We start from the raw sequence: 10,828 nt of genomic DNA, 5'->3' as shown, positions 1-10,828 counted from the left end.
AGACGGCGCGGCGGCGGTCGAGGCAGACGGCGCGGCGGACGCGACCCGGTCGGCGCGGGCTGTGTCCTGGCGGCGCGGACGGCGCGGCGGTCCAGGCGGACGGCGCGGCGGACCAGGTGGACGGCGCGGCGGCAGTCGAGGCGAACGGCGCGGCGGACGGCGCGGCGCGGGCGGGCGATGCAAAAACTGCTGGTTGCGAGAGGGGCGACGTGGTCGGGGAACGATGTTAATCCAATGGCAAGATTGGTAATTAATTAAGTAATGGCATGGTGGGTAATTAAAGCGTAAAACACGTTTAGTATTCTCGACGGATGTAGACCATCAGATTGTAGATTTCGATGGATAGGATGATTTGGTTCTCCGCCCTCTTTTTTTTATAGGGGTAGTAGATAACAGCGTGTAACCCGAGTCTTCTTCTACATCTTGCCGCTGTCTTTGTGTCAATTGACTGAGTTACACTTGATTCCGGTGAACAAGCGCCGGGGCGGGGCATGGCCGGGGCGTCGCCGGCGTACGTGACGTCGATGAACAATCTGCAGCCTCGATCCGCTCGGTCGGACCGGTTAAAGACCGGACCGGACCGGACCGAGTAAATTTCGGGCTGAAATTTGGTAACCGGACCGGCCAATTACTTCATCGGGCCAGGACCGATCGGTCGGGTCTAGAACGGGCCACGAGCGGGCCGAAAAGCCCGCTCGCTCCGTCCAGCCTGAGGTACAACCCATGAAATCTTATCTATATGTCGATAGACAACGAGCTTCCCCTCTCGTTAGGGTTTTCCTCCTCTCGGGCGACGGTGGTGCCCCCCCGTAGAGATCTGCTTCTTCCCGGCCTCCCCTCCTCCGCTGGTGACTGCCGGGCCTCTCGGGCCTTGGCGGCAGCGCGGAGCTAGGGTTTGATCGGGAACGTACCGCCCGCGGATCACAACACCTCGGGCTAGAGAATATGGATAAAGCGGCGTCGAGTTCGGGAACTGCTACTTCTGATCTCGAGGCTATGATGGAGGAGCTAGGGCTGAAGGAGAGCGATCTCCAGGATGTGGTGGTGGATGATAGCGAGCTGTCAACATAGGCAATCCGCTGGATGGCCCTGGCTAGGGTTCATACCGACAAACCTTACAGCCAATACTGGTTCTATAGGAACATGAGAGGTGAAAATCCGCCCCCTCGTAGATAACCTATACTCTTTGCAATTTTCTTGCCTCAGCGACTGGGAACGAGTGATGGATGAAGGACCTCGGAACTTCAAGGGGAAAGCGGTGGTCATGTCGCCATATGACGGGTTCACCAAGCCATCTACTATCAAGCTCAACAAGATTGATATCTGGATGCAGATTCATGACCTCCCTGATGGATACTTTTCCAAGATTAAGGCTTTGTCAGCGACTGTTGGTGATTTCATATATGCCGAACCCAAGTCACAAGACTTTGAAGGAAATTTTGCACGTGTTCGTGTGAAGATAGATGTCACCAAACCTCTGAAGAACGTTGTTTTTTTGGTGGTCAGGAGGAAGGAAACGCTCGAGAGAGTAATCTTTAGAGTCAAATACGAAAGGTTGCCAGATTGGTGCGCTGTGTGTGGTTATCTCAGTCATCAGTTTAAGGAATGTGGAGACGGGATTCATCCTCCCAAGTCTCTAGTCTTCGAAGATCTAAAAGCAAGTTGGTCAATAGGACCTGGCAATGGACCGGGGGAAGGCAGCGGGTCCAGAGGAGGACGAGGCAGAGGTCGTGCTGGTAGAGGCGGGGGACGTGCAAGAGGACAGAACAACGCCTATACCAACCAGAGCCGTGACGATATTGATGCCACGGAGAATGACGTTGCGATGCATGAAGCGGATGGAAATAGGAAGAGATCTGTTGTACTATCAGATGGGACTCAGAAGGCACCATCTAACACAACTCAATCAAGCAAAACATTGCTGTTGACGGCGCTAGAGACCCCGATCAGCCCTACCTCCAAGCAAGAGCCGAAGAGGAACAAGTCAAGTTCGTCAACGCATGAACCAAATCTGCCAAAGAACTCTGCTACCAACAAAAATTCTGATGCGCGACTGGCGGGCCCCCTAGCGGGGTACCGCCCAACGCAATGAGTCTCTTATGCTGGAACTGTCGCGGAATTGGCAAGGCCGCGACAGTTCGAGAGCTTCGCGATTTAGCGAGGCAATTTGCCCCCTCTATTCTTTGCATCCTTGAAACACAAATAGAGGGTTCGAGAGTAGAGAATTTGGCAGAAAGTTTGGGTTATGATAAAAGCTATGCTGTAAGCAGTTCTGGTAGGAGTGGGGGACTTGCTATTTTTTGGAAAGATGAAATAAAGGTTGAAATTATTGGTTATTCCAAGTATCACATTGATGTGTTAATTGACGAGATGATTGATATACAGGTCAGAGTGACTTTTGTTTATGGTGAAGCCCAGGTGCGAGAGAGATACAAAACATGGGATACCCTCCGAGGCATCTCTGAAACACAATGACGGCCATGGGCAGTGCTTGGTGACTTTAATGAAGTATTACACATACACGAGCATGATGGAATCGGTAATCGGAGCCAAGCCCAAATGGATGATTTGAGAGATGCAATTGATACTTGTGGATTAACTGACATAGGATATACAGGGACATATTGGACTTTTTGAGAAGAAAGTTGTGGGAGGCACCTACACGAGGGTTAGACTTGAAAGTGAAGGAAATATGCCCTAGAGGCAATAATAAAGTTATTATTTATTTCCTTATAATCATGATAAATGTTTATTATTCATGCTAGAATTGTATTAACCGGAAACAAAATACATGTGTGAATACATAGACAAACAAAGTGTCACTAGTATGCCTCTACTTGACTAGCTCGTTAATCAAAGATGGTTATGTTTCCTAACCATGAACAATGAGTTGTTATTTGATTAACGGGATCACATCATTAAGAGAATGATCTGATTGACATGAACCATTCCATTAGCTTAGCACCCGATCATTTAGTATGTTGCTATTGCTTTCTTCATGACTTATACATGTTCCTATAACGATGAGATTATGCAACTCCCGTTTACCGGAGGAACACTTTGGATACTACCAAACGTCACAACGTAACTGGGTGATTATAAAGGAGTACTACAGGTGTCTCCAAAGGTACATGTTGGGTTGGCGTATTTCGAGATTAGGTTTTGTCACTCCGATTGTCGGAGAGGTATCTCTGGGCCCTCTCGGTAATGCACATCACTTAAGCCTTGCAAGCCTTCCAACTAAATGAGTTAGTTGCGGGATGATGTATTACAGACGAGTAAAGAGACTTGCCGGTAACGAGATTGAACTAGGTATTGGAATACCGACGATCGAATCTCGGGCAAGTAACATACCGATGACAAAGGGAACAACGTATGTTGTTATGCGGTCTGACCGATAAAGATCTTCGTAGAATATGTAGGAGCCAATATGGGCATCCAGGTCCCGCTATTGGTTATTGACCGGAGACATGTCTCGGTCATGTCTACATTGTTCTCGAACCCGTAGGGTCCGCATGCTTAATGTTACGATGACAGTTATATTATGAGTTTATGCATTTTGATGTACCAAAGGTTGTTCGGAGTCCAAGATGTGATCACGGACATGACGAGGAGTCTCGAAATGGTCGAGACATAAAGATTGATATATTGGAAGCCTATGTTTGGATATCGGAAGTGTTCCGGGTGAAATCGGGATTTTACCGGAGTACCGGGAGGTTACCGGACCCCCCACCCCCCCGGGAGCTATATGGGCCTTAGTGGGCCTTAGTGGAAAATAGAAGGGGCTGCCCAAGATGGGCTGCGCGCCTCCCTCCCTCCCCTAGTCCTATTAGGACAAGGAGAGGTGGCCGGCCCCCCTCTCTCTCTTTCCCCCTCCGCGAATCCTATTCCAACTAGGATTGGGGGGGGGGGAATCCCACTCCCAGAGGGAGTAGGACTCTCCTGGCGCGCCACCCTTGGCCGGCCAGCCTCCCCCCTCTAGTCCTTTATATACGGAGGCAGGGGCACCCCAGAAACACACAAGTTGATCCTCGTGATCTATTCCTTAGCCGTGTGCGGCGCCCCCCAGCCACCATAGTCCTCGATAATACTGTAGCGGAGTCTAGGCAAAGCCCTGCTGCTGTAGTACATCAAGATCGTCACCACGCCGTCGTGCTGACGGAACTCTTCCACGACACTTTGCTGGATCGGAGTCCGGGGATCGTCATCGAGTTGAACGTGTGCTTGAACTCGGAGGTGCCGTAGTTTCGGTGCTTGATCGGTCGGATCGTGAAGACGTACGACTACATCAACCAAACGCTTCCGTTGTCGATCTACTAGGTATGTAGATCACACTCTCCCCTCGTTGTTATACATCACATGATCTTGCGTGTGCATAGGAAATTTTTTGAAATTACTACGAAACCCAACAGTGGCATCCGAGCCTAGGTTATTTATGTTGATGTTATATGCACGAGTAGAACACAAGTGAGTTGTGGGCGATATAAGTCATACTGCCTACCAGCATGTCATACTTTGGTTCGGCAGCATTGTTGGACGAGACGACCCGGACCAATATTACGCGTACGCTTACGCGAGACCAGTTCCTCCGACGTGCTTTGCACATAGGTGGCTTGCGGGCGACTGTCTCTCCAACTTTAGTTGAACCGAGTATGGCTACGCCCGGTCCTTGCGAAGGTTAAAACAGAGTCAAATTGACAAACTATCATTGTGGTTTTGATGCGTAGGTAAGATTGGTTCTTGCTTAAGCCCGTAGCAGCCACGTAAAACTTGCAACAACAAAGTAGAGGACGTCTAACTTGTTTTTGCAGGGCATGTTGTGATGTGATATGGTCAAGACATGATGCTGAATTTTATTGTATGAGATGATCATGTTTTGTAACCAAGTTATCGGCAACTGCAGGAGCCTTATGGTTGTCGTTTTATTGTATGCAATGCAATCGCGATGTAATGCTTTACTTTTATCACTAAGCGGTAGCGATAGTCGTAGAAGCACAAGCTTGGCGAGATGACAACGATGCTACGATGGAGATCAAGGTGTCACGCCGATGACGATGGTGATCACGACGATGCTTCGGAGATGGAGATCACAAGCACAAGATGATGATGGCCATATCATATCACTTATATTGATTGCATGTGATGTTTATCCTTTTATGCATCTTATCTTGCTTTGATTGACGGTAGCATTATAAGATGATCTCTCACTAAATTATCAAGAAGTGTTCTCCCTGAGTATGCATCGTTGCGAAAGTTCTTCGTGCTGAGACACCACGTGATGATCGGGTGTGATAGGTTCTACGTTCAAATACAACGGGTGCAAAACAGTTCCACACGCGGAATACTCAGGTTTACTTGACGAGCCAAGCATATACAGATATGGCCTCGGAACACGGAGACCGAAAGGTCGAGCGTGAATCATATAGTACATATGATCAACATAACGATGTTCACCATTGAAAACTACTCCATCTCACGTGATGATCGGTTATGGTTTAGTTGATTTGGATCACGTAATCACTTAGAGGATTAGAGGGATGTCTATCTAAGTGGGAGTTCTTTAATTAATTTGATTAACTGAACTTAAATTTATCATGAAACTTAGTACCTGATTAGTATCTTGCATGTTTATGTTTGATTGTAGATAGATGGCTCGTGCTGTTGTTCCGTTGAATTTTAATGCGTTCCTTGAGAAAGCAAAGTTGAAAGATGATGGTAGCAATTACACGGACTGGGTCCGTAACTTGAGGATTATCCTCATTGCTTCACAGAAGAATTACGTCCTGGAAGCACCGCTGGATGCCAGGCCTGCTGCCGGAGCAACGCTGGATGTTATGAACGTCTGGCAAAGCAAAGCTGATGACTACTCGATATTTCAGTGTGCCATGCTTTACGGCTTAGAATCGGGACTTCAACGATGTTTTGAACGTCATGGAGCATATGAGATGTTCCAGGAGTTGAAGTTAATATTTCAAGCAAATGCCCGGATTGAGAGATATGAAGTCTCCAATAAGTTCTATAGCTGCAAGATGGAGGAGAACAGTTCTGTCAGTGAGCATATACTCAAAATGTCTGGGTATAATAATCACTTGATTCAATTGGGAGTTAATCTTCCAGATGATTGCGTCATTGACAGAATTCTTCAATCTCTACCACAAAGCTACAAGAGCTTCGTGATGAACTATAATATGCAAGGGATGAACAAGACTATTCCCGAGCTCTTCGCGATGCTGAAAGCTGCGGAGGTAGAAATCAAGAAGGAGCATCAAGTGTTGATGGTCAACAAGACCACTAGTTTCAAGAAAAAGGGCAAAGGGAAGAAGAAGGGGAACTTCAAAAAGAACAGCAAGCAAGTTGCTACTCAAGAGAAGAAACCCAAACCTGGACCTAAGCCTGAAACTGAGTGCTTCTATTGCAAGCAGACTGGTCACTGGAAGCGGAACTGACCCAAGTATTTGGCGGATAAGAAGGATGGCAAGGTGAACAAAGGTATATGTGATATACATGTTATTTATGTGTACCTTACTAATGCTCGCAGTAGCACCTGGGTATTTGATACTGGTTCTGTTGCTAATATTTGCAACTCGAAACAGGGACTACAGATCAATTGAAGATTGGTTAAGGAAGAGGTGACGATGCGCGTGGGAAACGGTTCCAAAGTCGATGTGATCGCAGTCGGCACGCTACCTCTACATCTACCTTTGGGATTAGTATTAGACCTAAATAATTGTTATTTGGTGCCAGCGTTAAGCATGAACATTATATCTGGATATTGTTTGATGCGAGACGGTTATTCATTTAAATCAGAGAATAATGGTTGTTCTATTTATATGAGTAATATCTTTTATGGTCATGCACCCTTGAAGAGTGGTCTATTCTTGTTGAATCTCGATAGTAGTAACACACATATTCATAATGTTGAAGCCAAAAGATGTAGAGTTGATAATGAGAGTGCAACTTATTTGTGGCACTGCCGTTTAGGTCATATCGGTGTAAAGCGCATGAAGAAACTCCATTCTGATGGACTTTTGGAACCACTTGATTATGAATCACTTGGTACTTGCGAACCGTGCCTCTTGGGCAAGATGACCAAAACGCCGTTCTCCGGTACTATGGAGAGAGCAACAGATTTGTTGGAAATCATACATACAGATGTATGTGATCCGATGAATATTGAGGCTCGTGGCGGATATCGTTATTTTCTCACCTTCACAGATGATTTAAGCAGATATGGGTATATCTACTTAATGAAACATAAGTCTGAAAGATTTGAAAAGTTCAAGGAATTTCAGAGTAAAGTTGAAAATCATCGTAATAAGATAATAAAGTTTCTACGATCTGATCGTGGAAGAGAATATTTGAGTTACGAGTTTGGTGTACATTTGAAAGATTGTGGAATAGTTTCGCAACTCACACCACCCGGAACACCTCAGCGTAATGGTGTGTCCGAACGTCGTAATCGTACTTTACTGGATATGGTGCGATCTATGATGTCTCTTACTGATTTACCGCTATCGTTTTGGGGATACGCTCTAGAGACGGCCGCATTCACGTTAAATAGGGCACCATCAAAATCCGTTGAGACGACGCCTTATGAACTGTGGTTTGGCAAGAAACCAAAGTTGTCATTTCTGAAAGTTTGGGGCTGCGATGCTTATGTGAAAAAGCTTCAACCTGATAAGCTCGAACCCAAATCGGAGAAATGTGTCTTCATAGGATATCCAAAGGAAACTATTGGATACACCTTCTATCACAGATCCGAAGGCAAGACTTTTGTTTCTAAATTCGGAAACTTTCTGGAGAAGGAGTTTCTCTCGAAAGAAGTGAGTGGGAGGAAAGTAGAACTTGACGAGGTAACTATACCTGCTCCCTTATTGGAAAGTAGTACATCACAGAAAACTGTTTCTGTGACACCTACACCAGTTAGTGAGGAAGTCAATGATAATGATCATGAAACTTCAGAACAAGATACTACTGAACCTCGTAGATCAACCAGAGTAAGATCCGCGCCAGAGTGGTACGGTAATCCCGTTCTGGAAGTCATGATGCTAGATCATGATGAACCTACGAACTATGAAGAAGCAATGGTGAGCCCAGATTCCGCAAAGTGGCTTGAAGCCATGAAATCTGAGATGGAATCCATGTATGAGAACAAAGTATGGACTTTGGTTGACTTGCCCGATGGTCGGCAAGCAATTGAGAATAAATTGATCTTCAAGAAGAAGACTGATGCTGACGGTAATATTACTGTCTACAAAGCTCGACTTGTCGCAAAAGGTTTTCGACAAGTTCAAGGGATTGACTACGATGAGACCTTCTCACCCATAGCGATGCTTAAGTCTGTCCGAATCATGTTAGCAATTGCCGCATTTTATGATTATGAGATTTGGCAGATGGATGTCAAAACTGCATTCCTGAATGGATTTCTGGTAGAAGAGTTGTATATGATGCAACCAGAAGGTTTTGTCGATCCAAAAGGAGCTAACAAAGTGTGCAAGCTCCAGCGATCCATTTATGGACTGGTGCAAGCCTCTCGGAGTTGGAATAAATGTTTTGATAGTGTGATCAAAGCATTTGGTTTTATACAGACTTTTGGAGAAGCCTGTATTTACAAGAAAGTGAGTGGGAGCTCTGTAGCATTTCTGATATTATATGTGGATGACATATTATTAATTGGAAATGATATAGAATTTCTGGATAGCATAAAGGGATACTTGAATAAGAGTTTTTCAATGAAAGACCTCGGTGAAGCTGCTTACATATTAGGCATTAAGATCTATAGAGATAGATGAAAACGCTTAATTGGACTTTCACAAACAACATACCTTGACAAAATTTTGAAGAAGTTCAAAATGGATCAAGCAAAGAAAGGATTCTTGCCTGTGTTACAAGGTGTGAAATTGAGTAAGACTCAATGCCCGACCACTGCAGAAGATAGAGCGAATATGAAAGATGTTCCCTATGCATCAGCAATAGGATCTATCATGTATGCAATGCTGTGTATCAGACCTGATGTGTGCCTTGCTATAAGTCTAGCAGGGAGGTACCAAAGTAATCCAGGAGTGGATCACTGGACAGTGGTCAAGAACATCCTGAAATCCTGAAAAGGACTAAGGATATGCTTCTCGTATATGGAGGTGACAAAGAGCTCGTCGTAAATGGTTACGTTGATGCAAGCTTTGACACTGATCCGGACGATTCTAAATCGCAAACCGGATACGTGTTTACATTAAACGATGGAGCTGTCAGTTGGTGCAGTTCTAAATAAAGCGTTGTAGCGGGATCTACATGTGAAGCGGAGTACATAGCTGCTTCGGAAGCAGCAAATGAAGGAGTCTGGATGAAGGAGTTCATATCCGATCTAGGTGTCATACCAAGTGCATCGGGTCCAATGAAAATCTTTTGTGACAATACTGGTGCAATTGCCTTGGCAATGGAATCCAGATTTCACAAGAGAACCAAGCACATCAAGAGACGCTTCAATTCCATCCGGGATCTAGTCCAGGTGGGAGACATAGAGATTTGCAAGATACATACGGATCTGAATGTTGCAGACCCATTGACTAAACCTCTTCCACGAGCAAAACATGATCAGCACCAAGGCTCCATGGGTGTTAGAATCATTACGGTGTAATCTAGATTATTGACTCTAGTGGAAGTGGGAGACTGAAGGAAATATGCCCTAGAGGCAATAATAAAGTTATTATTTATTTCCTTATAATCATGATAAATGTTTATTATTCATGGTAGAATTGTATTAACCAGAAACATAATACATGTGTGAATACATAGACAAACAAAGTGCCACTAGTATGCCTCTACTTGACTAGCTCGTTAATCAAAGATGGTTATGTTTCCTAACCATGAACAATGAGTTGTTATTTGATTAACGGGATCACATCATTAAGAGAATGATCTGATTGACATGACCCATTCCATTAGCTTAGCACCCGATCATTTAGTATGTTGTTATTGCTTTCTTCATGACTTATACATGTTCCTATAACTATGAGATTATGCAACTCCCGTTTACCGGAGGAACACTTTGGGTACTACCAAACGTCACAACGTAACTGGGTGATTATAAAGGAGTACTACAGGTGTCTCCAAAGGTACATGTTGGGTTGGCGTATTTCGAGATTAGGTTTTGTCACTCCGATTGTCGGAGAGGTATCTCTGGGCCCTCTCGGTAATGCACATCACTTAAGCCTTGCAAGCCTTGCAACTAAATGAGTTAGTTGCGGGATGATGTATTACATAACGAGTAAAGAGACTTGCCGGTAACGAGATTGAACTAGGTATTGGAATACCGACGATCGAATCTCGGGCAAGTAACATACCGATGACAAAGGGAACAACATATGTTGTTATGCGGTCTGACCGATAAAGATCTTCGTAGAATATGTAGGAGCCAATATGGGCATCCAGGTCCCGCTATTGGTTATTGACCGGAGACGTGTCTCGGTCATGTCTACATTGTTCTCGAACCCGTAGGGTCTGCACGCTTAAGGTTACGATGACAGTTATATTATGAGTTTATGCATTTTGATGTACCGAAGGTTGTTCGGAGTCCCGGATGTGATCACGGACATGACGAGGAGTCTCGAAATGGTCGAGACATAAAGATTGATATATTGGAAGCCTATGTTTGGATATCGGAAGTGTTCCGGGTGAAATCGGGATTTTACCGGAGTACCGGGAGGTTACTGGAACCCTCCTGGGAGCTATATGGGCCTTAGTGGGCCTTAGTGGAAAAGAGAAGGGGCTGCCCAAGATGGGCTGCGCGCCTCCCTCCCTCCCCTAGTCCTATTAGGACAAGGAGAGGTGG

This window comes from Triticum dicoccoides, chromosome 3A, assembly GCF_002162155.2.
Source record: "Triticum dicoccoides isolate Atlit2015 ecotype Zavitan chromosome 3A, WEW_v2.0, whole genome shotgun sequence".
Lineage (NCBI taxonomy): Eukaryota > Viridiplantae > Streptophyta > Magnoliopsida > Poales > Poaceae > Triticum > Triticum dicoccoides.
The sequence above is the reverse complement of the archived record's forward strand: the minus strand, read 5'-3'. Positions refer to the sequence as shown.